Source organism: Lutra lutra, chromosome 4 (assembly GCF_902655055.1).
Source record: "Lutra lutra chromosome 4, mLutLut1.2, whole genome shotgun sequence".
NCBI lineage: Eukaryota > Metazoa > Chordata > Mammalia > Carnivora > Mustelidae > Lutra > Lutra lutra.
Window position 1 is genome coordinate 94,716,484 of NC_062281.1, and position 23,175 is coordinate 94,739,658.

Genomic DNA, 23,175 nt, shown 5'->3' on the forward strand with positions numbered 1-23,175 from the left:
AGCTCATTACCTGCCCCTTATCCCACCTAAGGTTACAGGTGGGTAGCCTATCATTTTGGATTTGTCCTTCCTGTGTTTCTATTTTTTGCAAAAATATTTTTATTTTTCCTTCTTTCTAACACAAAAGTTAACATATTCCATAAACTCTGTTGCATCTTGCTTTTTTCACTTAAGAGCATATCCCAAAAATCACTTCATATTGGGTCACAGAGGTCTTCCTCACTGTCTTTCATGGCTTCATCACACCCCAATGCATGGATATACCATAGCTGACTAGTCTCCACAGGAAGGAAATTAGGTTGTTTCCATTTTAATTGCTCTCATAAATATTATCACAATGAATAATGTTAATTATATTGTTTCCTCTTTGTTGTTGTTGTTTCCTTTTTATGTGTCCAAGAGTGTATTAGCTTGCTAGGGCTACTGTGGCAAAATACTGTAGACTAAGTAGCTTAAACAACAGAAATTTAGTTTTTCATAGTTCTAGAGACTAGAATCCAAAATCCAAAATCAAGGTGCCAGCAAGTTTAATTTCTTCTGAGGCCTCTCCCTGTGGCTTGCAGATGGTCATCTGCTTGCTGTGTACGGACATGGTCTTTCCTTTTACTGTGTATTGTCCATGTCCAAATCTCCCTTCTTATAAAGACACCAGTCGTATTGGAATAGGAAGCACACATACAACTTCGTTTTGCCTTAATTACCTCTTTAGAGGTCCTATCTGCAAATACAATCACCTTCTGAGGCACTGAGCATAAATGAATTTGGCAGGGGGCACAGTTCAGCCCATAACCGAGAGTAAATGCTAGAATTGTCAAATTCCACTTCATTGGGTTAATACAATTCTGTACTACCATTAGCAATTAAGTACTTATTTTTTAAATTTCTTAAAATATCTGGAAAGAACTACTGCGTAGCAATGGGCACCCTAAAAGTTTTTCCTTTCATACTGAAGGTTATAGTTTTATTCTTGCTATTCCTGCTGCCCTTGCCCAGGATAACCATGTTTGAGTTCCACAGATTCCATCTAATATGGACATTAATTTCCTATTTACTGATTGCATGTGAGATACTGGATGTTATAGAAATATCTTTTGTAGCAGACCAGACAGGACTTTACATTCTTGTGACTAAGTTTTTTTTTCCCCCTTGAATCTGGATATTGTTTTGCAAAAAATTCCTGCCCAGAAAAACTTCTCTACAGTTATGATTCTGAGGGTGGGGTATTAAAGAAAATGTCTTCATGTGGGCATAGATCCAAGTGTTCCAGCCTGTGTGAGAAAAAGGGAACTGAGCACACTTCATACTAGAAGAATTTAAAATGAGAAGTCCAGATTGTACTGTCCTTAGGGTACAAGAGGAGAACGAAGGGCAGTACTTGACCGTTGTCCCTGCTTTGTAGGTATATCCTGTAAAAATTAATTCTCACTTTAGGGCTATGATCTCATGGGGGAGATAGTAACATTGTTAGAGATTTATAGCTATCTCTAGCCTTCTGCATCTTGTTACCATAGGGTTACCTCCCTCAGTGTTTACCCGTAGGTAGCCAGTAAGACATATTCCCTTCCCCTCTGTGAGTCTGCTCTTATCAGAGCTCTGTTTCTAACTCCCCCCTCCTGTGGTCTTCTTTTGATGAATGGTCTTCTCTTCTGGGCTGTAATTTGCAAGTAGAATCTTAGTCCCTGAACAGTTACAAACAAGTGCTCTAAATCTCTTTAATCTTTCTTAATTATAAAAGGAAACATCCTCTTATATCCTGTTTATATAGTACAGATGTCTATGAAAGTAAAAAGTTAAAGTATTTCCCTGAACCCAGAGATAACAAGTTTCCAGGGATGGGAACAGTTGAGAAACACACTCTCATGCGTTGTTGCTGAGTGTATACATTGGTTAACAAGTTGGAGGCTAAATTAGGAGATAATTATCAAGATGCGAATGCATGTAATCTCAGAATTAGCCATTCCACTTTTAGAACTTTACCCTGAAGATATTAGATTTATTGTCTTTTGTGCACAAGTATGTATTTACAAAAGTGTTCACTGAAGTATTGCTTGCAATAGTAATGATTAAAAAACAATCCAAAAAGAGATTATATAAGCAAATAATAATACTTTCACTCAATGGAATACTATCAAGCTTGTAATTTTCTTTTAAACCAAGATACAAAACTTTACTGATAATTAAAGATGTTTAAGACACAATAAGGGAAAAGCATCAAGTTGTGGGACCTGTACAGAAAGACAGCATGTGATTTTTTGTGACCTTTTTGTAATATGCATGGACTTCTTCAGGAGGGATGCAAAACCAATGGCTAACAGTGTTTCTTTTGGCCCTGGAGACTTGGGGTAGGATGTTGGAAAACAGAACATTTACTTTCGTTTTGTATTTTCCTTTACATTTAGATTTTTCTTTTCCATTAGCATGTTCGTGTGTTCTTTTTAAAATGATACTGGAGAGGGAGGAGTCAAGATGGCGGAGAAGTAGCAGGCTGAGACTACTTCGGGTAGCGGGAGATCAGCTAAATAGCTTATCTAAAGATTGTAAACACCTACAAATCCAACGGGAAATTGAAGAGAAGAAGAACAGCAATTCCAGAAACAGAAAATCAACCACTTTCTGCAAGGTAGGACTGGCGGAGAAGTGAATCCAAAGCGACGGGAAGATAGACCGCGGGGGGAGGGGCCGGCTCCCGGCGAGCGGCGGAGCAACGGAGCAAAATCAGGACTTTTAAAAGTCTGTTCCGCTGAGGGACATCGCTCCAGAGGCTTAACTGGAAGCCCAGGCCGGGTCAGCGCGGCCTCAGGTCCCGCAGGGTCGCAGAAGGATCGGGGGTGTCTGAGTGTCGCAGAGCTTACCGGTATTAGAACGGGGAAGCCGGCTGCAGAGACAGAGCCGAGGAGTGACTCTCAGCTCGGGGTTGCCTTGAACCGGTCGCAGGCTCGGTCAGCTCGGAGCGCGGCCGGAGGCCAGGGTGGCGGGAGTCATTTGGCGCTGTTCTCTGAGGGCGCACTGAGGAGTGGGGCCCCGGGCTCTCGGCTCCTCCGGGCCGGAGACCGGGAGGCCGCCATCTTTATTCCCGTCCACCGGACTCTACGGAAAGCGCTCAGGGAACAAAAGCTCCCGAAAGCGAACCCCAGCGGATTACTCAGCACGGCCCCAGGTAAGGGCGGTGCAACTCCGCCTGGGGCAAAGACGCTTGAGAATCACTACAACGGGCCCCTCCCCCAGAAGATCAACGGGAAACCCAGCCAGGACCAAGTTCACCTACCAAGGAGAGCGGCGGAATTCCAGAGGAGAAGAAAGCAAAGCACAGAACTCATGGCTTTCTCCCCATGATTTTTTAGCCTTGCAGTTAATTTAATTTTTTTTTCTTTTTCAATTTTTTTTTCTTTTTCTCTTCTTCTGCTGAATTTTTTTTAACTTTTACCGTTTTCTTTTTTTAACGTTTTTTAAATAGTTTATCTAATATATATATTTTTTTCCTCTTTTTATATTTTTTCTTTATCGGCTTTCTTTTTTTTAATAGTTTCTTTTTTTTTTTTTTTTTTCTTTCTTTCTGAACCCCTTTTTTCCCCTTTCTCCCCCCTCACAATTCGGGATCTCTTCTGATTTCGCTAAAGCATATTTTCCTGGGGTTGTTGCCACCCTTTTAGTATTTTACTTGCTCCTTCATAAACTCTTATCTGGACAAAATGACAAGGCGGAAAAATTCACAACAAAAAAAAGAACAAGAGGCAGTACCAAAGGCTAGGGACCTAATCAATACAGACATTGGTAATATGTCAGATATAGAGTTCAGAATGACGATTCTCAAGGTTCTAGCCGGGCTTGAAAAAGGCATGGAAGATATTAAAGCAACCCTCTCAGGAGATATAAAAGCCCTTTCTGGAGAAATAAAAGAACTAAAATCTAACCAAGTTGAAATCAAAAAAGCTATTAATGAGGTGCAATCAAAAATGGAGGCTCTCACTGCTAGGATAAATGAGGCAGAAGAAAGAATTAGCGATATAGAAGACCAAATGACAGAGAATAAAGAAGCTGAGCAAAAGAGGGACAAACAGCTACTGGACCACGAGGGGAGAATTCGAGAGATAAGTGACACCATAAGACGAAACAACATTAGAATAATTGGGATTCCAGAAGAAGAGGAAACAGAGAGGGGAGCAGAAGGTATATTGGAGAGAATTATTAGAGAGAATTTCCCCAATATGGCAAAGGGAACAAGCATCCAAATTCAGGAGGTTCAGAGAACCCCCCTCAAAATCAATACGAATAGGTCCACACCCCGTCACCTAATAGTAAAATTGACAAGTCTTAGTGACAAAGAAAAGATCCTGAAAGCAGCCCGGGAAAAGAAGTCTGTAACGTACAATGGTAAAAATATTAGATTGGCAGCAGACTTATCTACAGAGACCTGGCAGGCCAGAAAGAGCTGGCATGATATATTCAGAGTACTAAATGAGAAAAACATGCAGCCAAGAATACTATATCCAGCTAGGCTATCATTGAAAATAGACGGAGAGATTAAAAGCTTCCAGGACAAACAAAAACTGAAAGAATTTGCAAATACCAAACCAGCTCTACAGGAAATATTGAAAGGGGTCCTCTAAGCAAAGAGAGACCCTCAAAGTAGTAGATCAGAAAGAAACAGAGACAATATACAATAACAGTTACCTTACAGGCAATACAATGGCACCAAATTCATATCTCTCAATACTTACCCTGAATGTTAATGGGCTAAATGCCCCAATCAAAAGACACAGGGTATCAGAATGGATAAAAAAACAAAAACCATCTATATGTTGCCTACAAGAAACTCATCTTAAACCCGAAGACACCTCCAGGTTTAAAGTGAGGGGGTGGAAAAGAATTTACCATGCTAATGGACATCAGAAGAAAGCAGGAGTGGCAATCCTTATAGCAGATCAATTAGATTTTAAGCCAAAGACTATAATAAGAGATGAGGAAGGACACTATATCATACTCAAAGGAACTGTCCAACAAGAAGATCTAACAATTTTAAATATCTATGCCCCTAACGTGGGAGCAGCCAACTATATAAACCAATTAATAACAAAATCAAAGAAACACATCGACAAGAATACAATAATAGTAGGGGATTTTAACACTCCCCTCACTGAAATGGACAGATCATCCAAGCAAAAGATCAACAAGGAAATCAAGGCCTTAAATGACACACTGGACCAGATGGACATCACAGATATATTCAGAACATTTCATCCCAAAGCAACAGAATACACATTCTTCTCTAGTGCACATGGAACATTCTCCAGAATAGATCACATTCTTGGTCCTAAATCAAGTCTCAACCGGTATCAAAAGATTGGGATCATTCCTTGCATATTTTCAGACCACAATGCTCTAAAGCTAGAACTCAATCACAAGAGGAAATTTGGAAAGAACCCAAATACATGGAGACTAAACAGCATCCTTCTAAAGAATGAATGGGTCAACCAGGAAATTAAAGAAGAATTGAAAAAATTTATGGAAACAAATGATAATGAAAACACAACGGTTCAAAATCTGTGGGACACAACAAAGGCAGTCCTGAGAGGAAAATATATAGCGGTACAAGCCTTTCTCAAGAAACAAGAAAGATCTCAGGTACACAACCTAACCCTACACCTAAAGGAGTTGGAGAAAGAACAAGAAAGAAACCCTAAACCCAGCAGGAGAAGAGAAATCATAAAGATCAGAGCAGAAATCAATGAAATAGAAACCAAAAAAACAATAGAACAAATCAACGAAACGAGGAGCTGGTTCTTTGAAAGAATTAATAAGATTGATAAACCCCTGGCCAGACTTATCAAAAAGAAAAGAGAAAGGACCCAAATAAATAAAATCATGAATGAAAGAGGAGAGATCACAACGAACACCAAAGAAATACAGACAATAATAAGAACATACTATGAGCAACTCTACGCCAACAAATTTGACAATCTGGAAGAAATGGATGCATTCCTAGAGACATATAAACTACCACAACTGAACCAGGAAGAAATAGAAAGCCTGAACAGACCCATAAGCAGTAAGGAGATTGAAACAGTCATCAAAAATCTCCAAACAAACAAAAGCCCAGGGCCAGACGGCTTCCCGGGGGAATTCTACCAAACATTTAAAGAAGAACTAATTCCTATTCTCCTGAAACTGTTCCACAAAATAGAAATAGAAGGAAAACTTCCAAACTCATTTTATGAGGCCAGCATCACCTTGATCCCAAAACCAGACAAGGATCCCAACAAAAAAGAGAACTACAGACCAATATCCTTGATGAACACAGATGCAAAAATTCTCGCCAAAATACTAGCCAATAGGATTCAACAGTACATTAAAAGGATTATTCACCACGACCAAGTGGGATTTATTCCAGGGCTGCAAGGCTGGTTCAACATCCGCAAATCAATCAATGTGATACAACACATTAATAAAAGAAAGAACAAGAACCATATGATACTCTCCATAGATGCTGAAAAAGCATTTGACAAAGTACAGCATCCCTTCCTGATCAAAACTCTTCAAAGTGTAGGGATAGACGGCACATACCTCAATATTATCAAAGCCATCTATGAAAAACCCACCGCAAATATCATTCTCAATGGAGAAAAACTGAAAGCTTTTCCGCTAAGGTCAGGAACACGGCAGGGATGTCCGTTATCACCACTGCTATTCAACATAGTACTAGAAGTCCTAGCCTCAGCAATCAGACAAAAAAAGGAAATTAAAGGCATCCAAATCGGCAAAGAAGAAGTCAAACTATCACTCTTCGCAGATGATATGATACTCTATGTGGAAAACCCAAAAGACTCCACTCCAAAACTGCTAGAACTTGTTCAGGAATTCAGTAAAGTGTCAGGATATAAAATCAATGCACAGAAATCAGTTGCATTTCTCTACACCAACAACAAGACAGAAGAAAGAGAAATTAAGGAGTCCATCCCATTTACAATTGCACCCAAAACTATAAGATACTTAGGAATAAACCTAACCAAAGAGACTAAGAATCTATACTCAGAAAACTATAAAGTACTCATGAAAGAAATTGAGGAAGACACAAAGAAATGGAAAAATGTTCCATGCTCCTGGATTGGAAGAATAAATATTGTGAAAATGTCTATGCTACCTAAAGCAATCTACACATTTAATGCAATTCCTATCAAAGTAACATCCATTTTTTTCAAAGAAATGGAACAAATAATCCTAAAATTTATATGGAACCAGAAAAGACCTCGAATAGCCAAAGGAATATTGAAAAAGAAAGCCAAAGTTGGTGGCATCACAATTCCGGACTTCAAGCTCTATTACAAAGCTGTCATCATCAAGACAGCATGGTACTGGCACAAAAACAGACACATAGATCAATGGAACAGAATAGAGAGCCCAGAAATGGACCCTCAACTCTATGGTCAACTCATCTTCGACAAAGCAGGAAAGAATGTCCAATGGAACAAAGACAGCCTCTTCAATAAATGGTGTTGGGAAAATTGGACAGCCACATGCAGAAAAATGAAATTGGATCATTTCCTTACACCACACACGAAAATAGACTCAAAATGGATGAAGGATCTCAATGTGAGAAAGGAATCCATCAAAATCCTCGAGGAGAACACAGGCAGCAACCTCTTCGACGTCAGCCGCAGCAACATCTTCCTAGGAACATCACCAAAGGCAAGGGAAGCAAGGGCAAAAATGAACTTTTGGGATTTTATCAAGATCAAAAGCTTTTGCACAGCAAAGGAAACAGTGAACAAAACCAAAAGACAACTGACAGAATGGGAGAAGATATTTGCAAATGACATATCAGATAAAGGGCTAGTGTCCAAAATCTATAAAGAACTTAGCAAACTCAACACCCAAAGAACAAATAATCCAATCAAGAAATGGGCCGAGGACATGAACAGACATCTCTGCAAAGAAGACATCCAGATGGCTAACAGACACATGAAAAAGTGCTCCATATCACTCGGCATCAGGGAAATACAAATCAAAACCACCATGAGATATCACCTCACACCAGTCAGAATGGCTAAAATTAACAAGTCAGGAAATGACAGATGCTGGCGAGGATGCGGAGAAAGGGGAACCCTCCTACACTGTTGGTGGGAATGCAAGCTGGTGCAACCACTCTGGAAAACAGCATGGAGGTTCCTCAAAATGTTGAAAATAGAACTACCCTATGACCCTGCAATTGCACTGCTGGGTATTTACCCTAAAGATACAAACATAGTGATCCGAAGGGGTACATGCACCCGAATGTTTATAGCAGCAATGTCTACAATAGCCAAACTATGGAAAGAACCTAGATGTCCATCTACAGACGAATGGATAAAGAAGATGTGGTATATATACACAATGGAATACTATGCAGCCATCAAAAGAAATGAAATCTTGCCATTTGCGACGACGTGGATGGAACTAGAGGGTATCATGCTTAGCGAAATAAGTCAATCGGAGAAAGACAACTATCATATGATCTCCCTGATATGAGGGAGAGGAGATGAAACATGGGGGGTTGAGGGGGTAGGAGAAGAGTAAATGAAACAAGATGGGATTGGGAGGGAGACAAACCATAAGTGACTCTTAATCTCACAAAACAAACTGAGGGTTGATGGGGGGAGGGGGTTGGGAGAGGGCGTGGGGTTATGGATATTGGGGAGGGTATGTGCTATGGTTGTGAAGTGTGTAAACCTGGCGATTCGCATACCTGTACCCCTGGGGATAAAAATATATGTTTATAAAGCTGTAAAAAAAAAAAAAAAAAAAAAAAGAAAGAAAGAAAGAAAGGATGAATACCCAAGTTTTGTAGCTACATGGACGGGACTGGAAGAGATTATGCTGAGTGAAATAAGTCAAGCAGAGAGAGTCAATTATCATATGGTTTCACTTATTTGTGGAGCATAACAAATAGCATGGAGGACAAGGGGAGATGGAGAGGGGAGTTGAGGGAAATTGGAAGGGGAGGTGAACCATGAGAGACTATGGACTCTGAAAAACGATCTGGGAATTTTGAAGGGGTGGGGGGTGGGAGGTTGGGGCACCAGGTGGTGGGTATTGTGGAGGGCACAGATTGCATGGAGCACTGGGTGCTGTTATGCTGAAAAAATAAAAAAATTAAAAGGTAAAAAAAAAAAAAAAAAAAAAAAAAAAAAAATAAAATAAAATGATACTGGAACAAAAATAGATATAGAGATCAATGAAACAGAATAGAGAGCCCAGAAATAAACACACACTTACATGGTCAATTAATCCACAACAAAGGAAGCAGGAATACACAATATTGAAAAGACGGTCTCTTCAACAAATGGTGCTAGGAAAACGGGACAACTACATGCAAAAGAATGGAACTGGGCCACTTTCTCACAGTATACACAAAAATAAACTCAAAATGGATTAAAGATCTAAACGTGAGACTTGAAACCACAAAACTCATAGAAGAAAACATAGGCAGTAATTTCTTTGACATCTGGCATAGAAACATTTTTCTAGATAAATCTCCTAAGGCAAGGGAAACAAAAGCAAAATTAAGCTATCGGGATTATACCCAAATAAAAAGTTTTTGCAAAGTGAAGGAAATGATCCACAAATCAAAAAGGCAACCTATCAAATGGGAGAAGATATTTGAAAATGACATATAAAATAAAGGGTTAATATCCAAAATATAGAGAGAACTCACACAACTCAACAACAGCAACAACAACAAAAAGAATAATTTGATTAAAATGAGCAGAGGACGCGAATAGACACTTTTCCAGAAGACATCCAGATGGCCAACAGACATGTGAAAACATGCTCAACAGGATCATCAGGGAAATGTAGACTAAACCACAATAAGCTATCACCTCACACCTGCTGGAATGGCTAAAAATCAAGGACACAAGAAATAACAAGTATTGGTGAGGATGTGAAGGAAAAGGAACCCTCATGCACTGTTGGTGGGAATGTAAATTGGTGCAGCCACTGTGGAAAACAGTATGAAGAGTCCTCAAAAAATTAAAAATATAAAATATATATATATATACATATATTTAAAAAATAAAAAATATAAATACCACATGATCCAATAATTCCACTACTGGGTATTTACCCAAAGAAAATAAAAACACTAACTCAAAAAGATATGTGCAACCCTAGGGGCACCTGGATAGCTCAGTGGGTTAAGATATGTGCAACCCTATGTTTATTGCAGCATTATTTATAAGAGCCAAGATATACAAGCAACCCAAATGCCCATCCATAGATGAATGGATAAAGAAGATGTGAGATAGATAAATGGATAGATAGATATAGATAGATAGATAGATAGATATACATTTATCTATCTATCTATATAATTGAATATTACAATATTACTCAGCTATAAAAAGAATGGCATTTGCTACAACATGGATAGGCCTAGAGTATAATGCTAAGTGAAATAAGTCAGTCAGAGAAAGAAAAATACCATATGATTTCACACATATGTGAGATTTCATAAGCAAAACAAATGAACAAAGAAAAAAGAGACAAACAAAAAATAGACTCTTAGGAGTGCCTGGGTAGCTCAGTCAGTTAACTGTCTGCCTTCGGTTCAGGTCATGATCTCAGGGTCCTGGAATCAAGCTCTGTGATGGACTCCCTGCTAAGTGGGGAGTCTGCTTGTTCCTCTCCCTCTCCCCCTCCCCCTGCTTGTGCACTCTCCTTCCCTCTCTCTCTCTCTCTCTCTCAAATAAATAAATAAAATCTTTTTTTTTAAAATAGACTTTTAAACACAGAGAACAAACTGGTGGTTGCCAAAGGGGAGGTAGGTGGGGGGATGGGTGAGGTAGGTAAAAGGGGTAAAGAGTACACTTACCTTGAGCACTGAGAAATGTATAGAATTGCTACTGTACACCTGAAACTAATGTAACACTGTATGTCAATTATATCTTAATTTTAAAAAGCAGAAAAAATATATATAACTTACACCTATAGCTCTTCTAGGGGAGTAAAGAAGAAAAGCAAAGAAAAGAAAAATTGAAAAAGTATTTTAAATAAGCAATTTTCATGTTCTTGGACATAACTCCTACTTACAGTTCCCTGTTAAGTAAAACATAATGCATTTGTTTCCCACTGTCCCCTGAACATTTTCTTTTTTCTACCTCCTTTCTTTGCAATAGCCATTCTACATCATGAAAGAATGGTTGAGTTTTGTCTAAGGTACAGCAGAACCAGTAGGGAAAAGAAAAGTGAGTTGGGCTTTGTCTTCTGTAATTCTTCATTATGTTATAACAACACATCTAACTTCCCAGGCAACACACCAAGGAACGCTTAAGCAAAAAGGAAAAGAGCAAGAAATTCCAAGTGAGGCACTTGGGATGGAGAAGTGCAGATCCTCTCCCTCCCAGACCATGATGCTAGCTAGCATTCCTAATTGTTACATGTTTACATGCTAAATCCTGGAGACCAGGAAACAGTGTCCTCATACCCAAACTGCATTTCAATCTGAAAATGTGGATACTTAGTTACTTTGTTATTGGGGAATACTTGACTGATACTTACTTGAGAAAGACCAAGAATTACTAGAGCGGACTAGGCTAAGGAAAGCTTTATGAAATAATAGTATCTGACCATCCTGGACCTGCAAAAATTTCCCAGGCACACGGGGAGAAAAGTACTGTCTAACCCTCATAGTTGGGCAAGATGAAAATCAGACAGACATTGGATGCATCGGAAGGCAGGCCATCAGGACCGTAGTCTGAGAATTCACAGCTATGTCTCAGAGTTGCTGCATGTGATGGTTGACCGTGTCCTTCCACAGTCCTGACATCTTCTAGAACTATGGCATATGTAAATTAAAATCAAATGAATATTTAATTTCATTTTTAGAATATTTAGGATTATTTTGCAATTCCTCTGGAGAACTGCAGGCTCCTTGGGCTAGCTGACCCCTTCCAGAAAAGGCAACTGGTGTTGACTGCTTCTGAGAAGTCAGGAATGTTATGAAATGGTACCAGGATGTGTCACTGTCACTTGTTTGGTTTGCATTAAAAAAAAAAAAAAATTAATCAACAGTTGACTTCCTTAAGTAGGTACCCGAACAGTGTTACTTGGCCAAGATTTCTGGAAACTGTATCACTGATTAAGTGAAAGCAGGGCCCAAGTCCTTCCATCACCAACCTTTAGCAATTCCAGACGTGGAAAGCCATCTGTACCCTGGCTAGGCCCAGGACAGCTGAATGCTGTAGGCAACAAGTCACCGCTCCTACTTACCATTCCTGAGTCCCATCCAATGATGTCCACTGATGTGCACTGAGTCAGCTAGTGACTGAGCACAGGGCAGATTCTGCTGCAGCTGTGGGAAGGCAAACCTAACATCTGCAACCCACTTCAGAGTTTTCAAAGCATTTTTCCCTCGTCTCTCCTGTGCTCTTTCTCCTATACAACCACAAGGAAGAGGGCAACTCAAATATGGTTTTTGTTACGTACTCAACTTGCATCCCTGCTCAGCCTGTCAAATCAGGCTGAAACATCATTGGTGAATATTTATTTGAGAATTGCCAGAACATTTTTTTTTTTTTTTGCTTCGCAATCATTAAATTGGAAAACCATTTTCCAGCCTTCCTGAATGAGAGTGTGGCTTCAGATGTTTCAAAATTTGCCCAAACTAGTGCCTACATCGTACACTATTCAGTTCAATGAAATGATTATTAAGTACTCTGTGTGCTGAGGGTGTCCCACTTATCACTTGTCACTTGTCACCCCTATTGAGTTCTAAGTGTGTGTAGTTCAGGAATTTTCTTTTATGTTCAATGTCTCAAGCAAGACCAGTTGCTGCTCTAGAAGGATCTGAGGGGTCCATGGAGCACAGTCAGGAGATGAGATAGGGTGTGAAAGACCCTGTAATACATGGGAGCACAGCGTGCCAACTAAGGGAGCAACAGGAGAGGTGCTAACCCCATCTTGGGAGAAGAATATATCTTGTGTGGCTTGAAAATAGATAGCCATCACATCTTCACAGTATGTTAAGGAGAAACATACTGTTTGAATTATAGAAAGTGGTGTGAAAGCATCCTGTCTGGGGAAGGCGGATGAAAGCATGCATATTCATCCCTTGGCTTTGTCTGTGTTCATCATAAGCCCGTCCCTTATCTCATCATGGCCTTGACTCCTCGTGAGCTGCACAGGATATTGGCTCTAAATAGATTCCTGGGAAAGGTCTGAAAACGCTGTGTCATGCCAGGGCGTGGGACACAGTGAGTGAAGGGACCAGGGGTGGACACCAGGACTGGGGGAAAGGGCATTGACAAAATGGCTGGCTCTGTTTAACAAAATAGGCACGGCCGGACACAGACAAGGCCACAGGGCCCAAACCTTGGTAACAACTGGACCATTCAACTGAGATGTTAGTTTTGGGATTCTCTACTTGCTCTCCCCTACCCCCCACCGATGCTGTCCTCCAGGCAAGGTTAGATGCCCCCTCTGGGGCTCCATCAAAGCCCTGACTTCCCCCTGCTGGCACTTGCTTTCTATAGGGCAATCCTCTGTTCACTTTTCACCCCTCTTGAGCTCTGTGTGTCGTTCAGGAATTTTCATTTATGTCTGGTGTCTACCATAATGCTTGGTTCAGAGTAACACTCAGAAAATATTTGTTTCTATTTTTAAAATTAAAAAAATACTGGAAATCCTCAAATTAAAGTAAAACATATACACACACTTTGTCCCACTTCTTTTAAAACAAATTACATAGAGATATAATGTATCTCTATGTATATGTTCCCCATTCATATCCTTCCTTTTTCCTTTGCTGAAAAGGGATATATCAATATTTGCAGTCAATACTGGTTAAGTGAATTAATAAATCAATAAACAAACAAGTCTAATCAAGTTGAAGAAGCCAAGGGAAAGGATGTCAGAAGTCAACTCAACAATCAGAAGGATCATCTCCCCAATCTCAAGATCTTAAGTTCATTACATCTGCACAGTGCCTTCTGCCATGGTTCTGGGGAGTGGGATGTAGGCAGCTCTGGAGCCCATGATTCTGTCTACCATGGAGCCCACGGGGCAGAGAGAGAGAAGATCAAGTACTCTCCTTCTGGAGTGCAGTTTGACCTCGCTCACTTTCCTTCTTTGGATCTTAACTTCCTTATCTGTAAACTGGGGAAACTCACTCAACAAATACGTTACTAACCATCCACCATTCTAAGATTTAGAGATACAGAATAAAACAGACAAAATTCTCTGCTGTTGTGATGGTTACATTCTAGAGGAGGAGCAAATAAATTAAGTAGAAGATGTCAGATGGTAACAAGGGTTGAGGACTGGGACCCGTTTGTCGCAGGCAGAGTAAGGTAAGAGGGAGGCAATGGGGGAAGAGGCCAGAAAGGGAGGCTGTGTTGGAGAATGCAGACCATTTGGGCCTTACAGGCCTTGGTAAGGACTTGGGATTTTTTCCAAATGACATGTAAAGCCACTGGAGGGTTTTGAGGAGAGTGGGTGACCATAATCTGACATACATTTTAATGGGTTGTTCCAGCTGCTAATTAGGAGTAGACCGAAGGGTTTAAAGGAGGAAGCAGGCAGAGAGGTGTTCATAGCTTATTCTCTTCAACTTCCCCTGTCAGGATGCCTCATTCAGGCGCACAGCCATGCTTCCTTTGCAGCTACCCTCCTAAGGGCACCCTGGTCCTCTTTCCAATTCAAAATTCCATTCAGTCCCTCCTTCAGAAACCGCTCAGTTCTCACCTCAGAGCTGTAAGGGCACTCAGGGAATTTGTTTTCCCTTGCCGCATCTCCAGATGAGGGAACAGGGGCCCAGGACTTTCAAAAGCCTGGCCAAGTCCATACAAAGAACAAGGGGAAGAGCCAGGACTGCCCCTGAATCGGAGTCAAACAAAATGAAAAAGTCTTTATACAAAGATGTTTTCCCTGAAATGCTTTTGTTGCTTGTCGTTTCCCTCATTAAACTGGGATTTTGAAGAGTGCAGAGATCATCTTTCTTAGCATTGTATACTTGGCACCTAGCGTGGGGCCTGGTACAGGATAGACCCCCAAAAGTATTTGCTTATGTGGACATAAAAGAATGTCAAGCCCTCAAGAGTCTGTGTTTATATGTTGTAAGCATTGTTTCTCCCCACCCCACTGCAGCCCACTGCCTCACAGTGTTAAATGTCAGACAACTGGAAAGGTCTAAGAATCTATGAGAGCTAAGCGCAGTGTTCTAGGAAATGAGGCCTTATTATTCTGACAAAAGGTGTGGAGTGGGATCTTCCTAACACAGTAAAGGTCGGTGTAGAGACCCTTTCTTTTTCCTTCCTTCCTTGATCCCTAAGCAATTCTAGGATGAGAAGAATAAGGAGAAAGCAGTCCTACTGCATGTGAACTTCTGTGCCCTCGGCATGGACGTCTTGCTCTTACTGAGGGGGAAACTGACAGTGACAAGGTAATTGCTCAGTGTAACCAGGGTTGGTGTAGGAGCTGTGCAACTTGTTGACTGGTAGACAGGCCCTAAGAAGTGCATCCCTGTTCTGTTAGTGACCCTGTGGACTCACACTGAGTCACCTAGTTGCTCATGTTTTCTTTCTTTTTTTTTTTTTAAAGATTTTATTTATTTATTTGACAGACAGAGACCACAAGTAGGCAGAGAGGCAGGCAGAGAGAGAGGAAGGGAAGCAGGCTGAGCAGAGAGCCCGATGCGGGGCTCCATCCCAGGACCCTGGGATCATGACCTGAACCGAAGGCAGAGGCTTTAACCCACTGAGCCACCCAGGCACCTGCTCATGTTTTCTTTAAACGGGAGACTTGAGTTCCCACTACCACGTGTATTCTCTAGAACGGCATCTACCCTGTTGTATTTTAACAAGTTGACAAATCTTCCCTGCAGTACTCAGCTTCCCCAAGGTGGGATCCTCATCTTTCTCCTCCGTGGATCCCAGTACTTTAGATAGTTTCAGATTAATAGTAGGTGGTGGATGAAGTATGGGAAAGAAGAAGGAAGGATGGGAGATGGGTGGGAGGAAGGAAAGAATGCCAGCTTTCCAGGTCCTTCTGCCTTTTAAGTTTTCAGAGTGGGAACCAGGAAACCCTAGCCGAGAAAAGAAGGTGATACAGGTGGTAACTGTAAGAAGTATTGTACATGGTGCCTATGGTAACACAAGATCGCCTTTTTGGTCCTTTAGTTTTACAGGCTTGCAGTAAGCAAGCGGTGAATGAGTAAATAGTGTGAACAGAGTAATGGCGCCTTTGACCGGGTGAACTTGAGAGTAACTGGTTCCCCCTCTCCTCCAGCTCTTGCTCCATCTCCAGGCTCTCTCCCCGGGCACTAGCTGCCAACCTGCCCCCACCCCAGAGATGCACGTCATATTAGAAGACCCGTTATTTCACCTTTCCTTTGAATTTACTCTCAAAATGATTTCCTAACAACATGCTCTTCAAGTTAGTCACATTTTGGCTCAATTCATCCAACAGGTTATCCAAGACAGTTTCTAGGTCTTCCACACATGAACAGTGCAGGATAATAATTAATAGTTATAATAATTAGTGGTAGTGGCATGATTAATTTTAATAACATAATAATTAATAGATAAGAAATCATGAGGTCCCAGCTGGGTCATCTGTCAAAACGGGAGCACATTTCATTCTATCAGCCAAAGTACCAGGAGATCCTTGGTTAAAAATGAGATCCCTGTGTCAGCATAAGCTTATTGGGTTAAGGGCTGGAAGAAACCTTGAGAATTAGCTGCTTCAACCACTCACAATTTGTTTTTCCAGGTAAAAAGCAGCCTGAGAGGTTAAAGACTTTCCAATATCACCTTGCTTGTTTTAGCAGGGTCAGACCCGGGTATAAAATCCAGTGTTCTTTTCAGTACACCCATTGCCTACTGGAACACAATTTCTTCTCTCTTGTTTCCCAATGCTTTAACCCTCCTGATGGAAGTTCATCAACTTAGATGCAGAACTGATACGGACAGATCCTTGAGAAGAGATGCTGGCAAAGAGAGAGCCTGGTGATAAATAGTGAGATGATGCAAGCACGAGGGCTGAATCCAGAAATAAATCATATCTTCACATACTGTTTACAGAAATTGCGTTTTGAGTAATTTCCATAGAAATTATTTTACCCACCACAGGAATGTTTCTCCCTCCCACAGGGATCTGACCGAACAGAAAGAGAAGCAGAATGGAGGAAAAGCAGTAATTTAGATTTATATATAAAACATTAGTGGGAACCTAAGTAATCACCCTCAACTAATCAGAATATTTTATGCATTCTGCTTTTTAGTGGAAAGAGCAAACCACAAGAAAGAAGACATATATTGGAGATTTTTAAAATGCTTCCAGGGCTTATTCTAGGCTTTAAATCCCCCCCCCCACTAATTCCCTGCATTATCTTTAAAATATCCCACTGCACACCTCCCTCTTCTTCCTCACATGTGTTCATTTGTCCATTTAATCAATTTGCCAATATTTACTGAGGCCCCCTCTGACATCTCAAGTAGTCTGATAGGTCAGAGATGAAAACATAGCCTTGCCTTCAAATGCAATGTCTGCTTATAAAGTTATCCTAATAAGATCTAGCTTTTTCAGAGTTGTATTTCTCATTCTGTAGGTGGATAGTTTCCATTTGGCCTTCCAGATCCACCGTTACCATTTTTCAGCCTATTCTGGGCTTCTGGGAGATGGGGGATAGGGTACAAGGACTGACTTTTATGGACCAGATAAATCATGTTTCTTTGACCCAAGTTCAGCAAATGGGAGGAACCAAAAGATAAGATCAGAGAATGAGAAGAGAGGGAGGCAGGGCTATCACCCCTATGCCATCACCCCCATCATCTCATTCCCCACACCTGCCAGGCTATGGGTGGCTATTGGCTACCTTCCTCTCCTAAGATCACAGCACCTGCTAGATAACCCTCTTTGAGAACTCTTGGGTTAGCAGCTCTTCAGTCATATAAATCACTGTGAATGTCAATTACAAAATAATGAATACATTTCTGAGAAATAACAAAAGCAATACGATTGGGAACTATGTGAACTGCCACCTAAGACAACTAGAAAAAATGAAAATGAGTCAGGATACCCTTTCTTGTTTTACCCTTTGAAAAGCTATGTGGAGGGGGCACCTGGGTGGCTCAGTCAGTTAAGCATCCAACTCATGATTCTGGTTCAGGTCATGATCTGAGTTGTGAGATCAAGCCCCATGTCGGGCTCCACACTGAGCGTGGAGCCTGCTTATGATTCCCCCTCTCCTGCTGCCCCTCCCTACACTCGCACATGCATGCTCTCTCAAAAAAAAAAAAAAAAAAAAAGATATGTGGAAAGCCATCTCATGGCCACAGTTAACTGAGAAAAGTTTAGTATTCCCTGTTTTTCATAAATCTAACCCGGCTGTGACAGGATGACAAGTAGGGCCCATTTTATCTGGTGGAGAGTAGCTGTATTTATAGTATTTATAGATCTGATTCTGTTTTTTCTTTACTCATTTGCTTTTTTAGATTCTACATGAGTGAAATCATATGGTATTTGTCTTTCTCAGTCTGACTTATTTCACTTAGCACAATACCTTCTTAGTTCCATCCATGCTGTCTCAAATGGCATGATCTCATCCTTTTCATGGCTGCACAATATTCCGTGTGTGTGTGTGTGTGTGTGTGTGTGTGTGTGTGAGAGAGAGAGAGAGAGAGATCTTCCTTAATCACTTGTCTACCAGGTGACACGTTGCTTCCATATCTTGACTATTATAAATAATACTATAATAAACATAGGGGTACAGAAGATCTTTTCAAATTAGTGTTTTCATTTTCTTTGTAACCCTCCTATTTTTACTCACTTTACAAGTATGAAAAAAGAGTCACATGAAGGTTAAATGGTTCACTGAGATCAGTAATGGGGTCAGCATACAAATTTTCTCCGAGTTCATGCTCACTTCTACTAATTAAGGACAAAAAGTAAAGAAAATCTTAGCTGATTGCAACTGTCAGTGGATTTTGGAAAAGTCTAACTTTTCCAGATCTAACTGGTTAAGATGGGATTTGACTGAGGCAGTGAGGTTTAACACTCTCCCTGTTTCAGAGAGATCAAGATTATCTTTTCATGTTTTTTTTTTTAAAGATTTTATTTATTTATTTGACAGAGAGAGATCACAAGTAGGCAGAGAGGCAGGCAGAGAGAGAGAGGAGGAAGCAGGCTCCCCGCCGAGCAGAGAGCCCAATGTGGGGCTCGATCCCAGGACCCTGAGATCATGACCCGAGCCGAAGGCAGCCCCAGGACCCTGAGATCATGACCCGAGCCGAAGGCAGCGGCTTAATCCACTGAGCCACCCAGGCACCCCTTTCATATTGTTTTTTAAGAAAGATCACGATCTAAGCATGGTGTCTCACTTTCAGTCGTTCCTAGCATCACACCACAGAGATAGAATATGGAAAAGGATCTAATAGAGTTTGATTACTAGACAAAATAGAAAGGAGCCTATTTAAAAAACACTCAAAGAAACTTTGTTGAGATCTAGTTCTTTTTGTAAAATATAGACTCAGAAGTGGGAAGCCTATTCACCCATTATGAAGTAGCTGGGAGCAAAGGGTGATTTTAAAATAGAATGAGTGTTCAGGTAACATATAAGTTTTGTCTTCAGGGCCGTACCTTCTGGAACAGATACGTCATGCAAAGAGAGAGAACAAAGTAAAATGCTCTTCCAAAACTTTAATTCGCTGATTTCTAAGCTCCCTTTCTTCCATGGAACATGTATCCTAAGACTGAGGGTGAACAATGGGAATAGAAAATACTGAAAGTAGTCTCCTACATTTCTAGAAAATTATTTTCCCCATTCTGGATCCATACTTACAGTAGCAATTCTCTCTCTTCTTTGAAGAGCTGTACTCTGATGTGGAAGTTTGAAAAAGGTATATAGAGAAAAGATTAAGTATGAACAAAAGTTCCAGGGCCTGCACCATCCCCATATAATCAGTCCTCTTCCTGGTATCCCACGCTAAGGACTATACCAGTAATGGAGTCATTTCTCTGAAGATCAGTGCATGCAAATTATCCACTTATGTCTGCTCTCTCCACCCTTGTCACCTTCTCCCACTCCCAGTTGTGAAGTAGGAAAGATGGTTCTTAAGGTAAAAAAAAAGTTGAATCTGGAAGAAACTATGCCTTGGCTCTTAATTTTAAGGGAAATGTGCTCTGAGAAAAATTCTATTTTGCTACCCACATCACATAGCCACTCCCTTAATTTTGCTAGATGGCATCTTCCAGGAAAGTGATAGTAAAGTCTCCCTTAAGCCTCCTAAGCCATTCTCCCAAAGACCAGATAGGCCTCCGCTTATTATCCTCACACAAAGAAGATGGTATAATATGCACTTCCCCGCAGACTGCTAGGGAAAGACAGCATCTTTTAATATCAGGGGTCAGAGATGAGTACATCAACCCTTTAAAAATCATTTAGTTGCCTTGACTTGGACGCGTGACACAAATATGTGTCTTCAGGTGAAACCTTGCCTTTGGATCAGCGCTAGCCTTAACTACTTCACTTTATACTGGTATCACTTAATGTAGAGACCTTGTCTGGAGATTGTGGTTCTTTCTATCCTACTCTTATTCATTGTGTGATTTTTGTCAAGGTACTTAGTATCTTTGGATTACTTTCATCGCTATGAAACGAGGGGCAGAACTAGAATTAAGCCAAAGGTGGTGGTGGGGGGGGAGGCAATCTCCCAGTCATTATTAGTTTCCTGCGTACTTCGGTGACACTCAGAAGTGATCTCACAGAAAGGTGGACTCTGTCTCACTTTGACTTAGGTCCTTAGAATCTGAGTCCAGCATAAGATGGCATAGCCCTACCCCAACTTATGAAGAGCAAGGTTTACCTCCACTATGGAATCTCCTCCTCCATATTTGAAAAACATATTTAATATAAAGGAAAGGTCAGAGGTGAATGGGTTGTGCTTTAAGTAAGTTTTGAACATAGATGCCATCTAGTCTTTGCAGTCTGCAAAATTCTTCCTTAAGTGAATAAATATGTAGGGCAACTCTCCATTACCTTGATCAGCATCTAACACCAACCTGACACTTAGAATTAAATTAGAGAAACAAAATTAGATACTTTGAGACTGGAGGGCTGATTACACTGCTAGAGCTAAGAGTGGATTTAAACTCTTTCCTTATCCCATTTAAATCTAACTAGATATAAACTCTCCATTACCGAGGAATAAAGGTGTGTCTGCAGAGGTGGAGGTTCCCCTTGATGTTCTTGGACAAGGAAACCTAATCCTTTCTTCTGACACACATGGTTGCAATAGAAAGCGTTCCCCAACTGCCAGTCTGGTTTTAATCTATTGTTTCAAGCAAGACGAGATTTGCAGGGACTGTTAAGGAAAGAGCAGAATTACCAGAACTTATTATAAAATAAAAATGTTGATGAGATATCAAATTTTAAACAAGTTTTCAAAGTTGTAGGCACAAACATCTGTAGACATACAGTGTATGCCGAAAGTATGGGACTATACAAGTTTTTAATTGTATCTAAAGTCTGCTTTGAGTACAACATTTATATATCATTTTACTAAAGTTCGTTGGCTTACCAATGAACCAAAATAATAGCAGTGGTGAAATAGTGCCAGTAAATACAGTGATGCTTCATTTAAAAACACTGTTGGACAATAAACTATTCCACAAGTGAACTTCTCATGTAACCTAACTATTCCTGCATTATGCAAGCTTGTAAAATGTTAATCACTTTGTATGCAAACATTTCAAAAGCTTATTATACAATTTTTCATTAAAAGATACACTGAATAATAATTTTCCTGAAGATACAGGATTAACTTTGATCAGCATCTAATACCAACCTGACACTTAGAATTAAATTGGAGAAACAAAATTAGATAATTTGAGACTCACTAAAATTTAAAATTCTCATTAAAATATGTTGACTGTAGTGCACTTCTTAGAGGAGCAGAAAATGGTGACCTTACACAATGTTGAGCTTTTTCATGCTACTTTCCCAATGCCAGAAGGTTTCAGAATGCCGTTGTAAGAGTACAAAAGCAGACGAAACTAGCTTTGCTTTAAATTAAAACTAGTGTCTTTTCTGCTGTCAGCTTTCCCTCCCGGCCATTAAAAACATACCAACCTCTGAAAATTAGTTACATACTTTGTCGAAGTAAAATTTAGATTTAAAATATGTGCCTGCTCTGTGCAAAGTATTATACTAGGTGCCGGGAGAAATATAAAAAATACAAAACATAGTCCTTGTTCAAGGAGCAACCTGGCTGGCTGAGTAACACTCAAGAGTCATCAAGTCACTACTGTGCTGGGAAACAATTTATTACTCTAAGCTTAGTTTATTTATTACTCTAAGTTTCAGGTACTTAAAAAAATAGATATTGAAGTTGTTCCACTTGTGTTCAGATATACCCTCTTCAATGGGAGTATGCCTTAGAAGTAACTTCCATGGAAATATCAGTCACGTGAGTCTTTGTAGATAAAAGACTGAAATTACTGCTCGAGGAAATAAAGTGGGCAGGCCTGTGACAGCTTTCTGCTGTAACCCTGCTTTTATTGCTAGGTTTTATCTTCTAATCCAGATGGCTGAACATGTCAGAAGTCTAACCTTACTAATTCCTAGGGTCATTTAATTTAATTAATAACATATCTGTAAAAAACGGTATTTTAATGCTTAGGCATTTATAAAACTGAATGTTTACAAGGGATACTGTGCATCTTTATAATAATCAATCATCACTTTCACGGGCAAGCCTCTTAGCTCAGTTTCAGTAATGACCACATTTTTGGGGTTTTAAATATCTTTTGACTACTTACTTCTTCTAATTTCCGTCATCTGAGCACTTCTATTCCACAGATTCTACCTGGTGGTCTCAAAGAGTTCCATACTTTTAAGTACCATCCGTTTTATAGTTTGGCTCTCTCTCCTGGCCTCCTGACCTATTTAATAGTCATCACATTTGGAACTACGGCACACATCTCAAATTTATGAGACAAAACCAAACTCAACTGATTTGTTTAAGAATAACACTTGATTTTCTTAGGGTTTTTGTTTTTTTGACCTTTATCATTCCAATTCCTTCCCTGCTCATTTCTACACTACACCAATTGCTCTTAAATTTCACCAGTACTTCGTACCACTCTTAAGAGATCTTAATGTATGGTTTTAATTCACAAACTTTGTCTTAACCTGTTAAGATTTCA

General features: G+C 40.2%; 1 long non-coding RNA gene across 8 annotated transcripts in view; it reads right to left on the reverse strand.

Moving 5' to 3' along the window:
• LOC125098566 (uncharacterized) overlaps positions 1-23,175 on the reverse strand; it is a 46,266-nt gene that overhangs the window by 21,877 nt on the left and 1,214 nt on the right. For 3 of the 8 annotated variants that reach the window (XR_007126877.1, XR_007126879.1, XR_007126875.1), the window contains exon 2: positions 21,170-21,332. This is a non-coding gene — a long non-coding RNA (uncharacterized LOC125098566). Of the gene's footprint in view, positions 1-1,248; positions 1,269-15,731; positions 17,010-19,810; positions 19,847-21,169; positions 21,333-23,175 lie in introns of those variants that run through there. The other 5 variants (XR_007126881.1, XR_007126880.1, XR_007126876.1 and 2 more) reach the window with 5 other exon arrangements.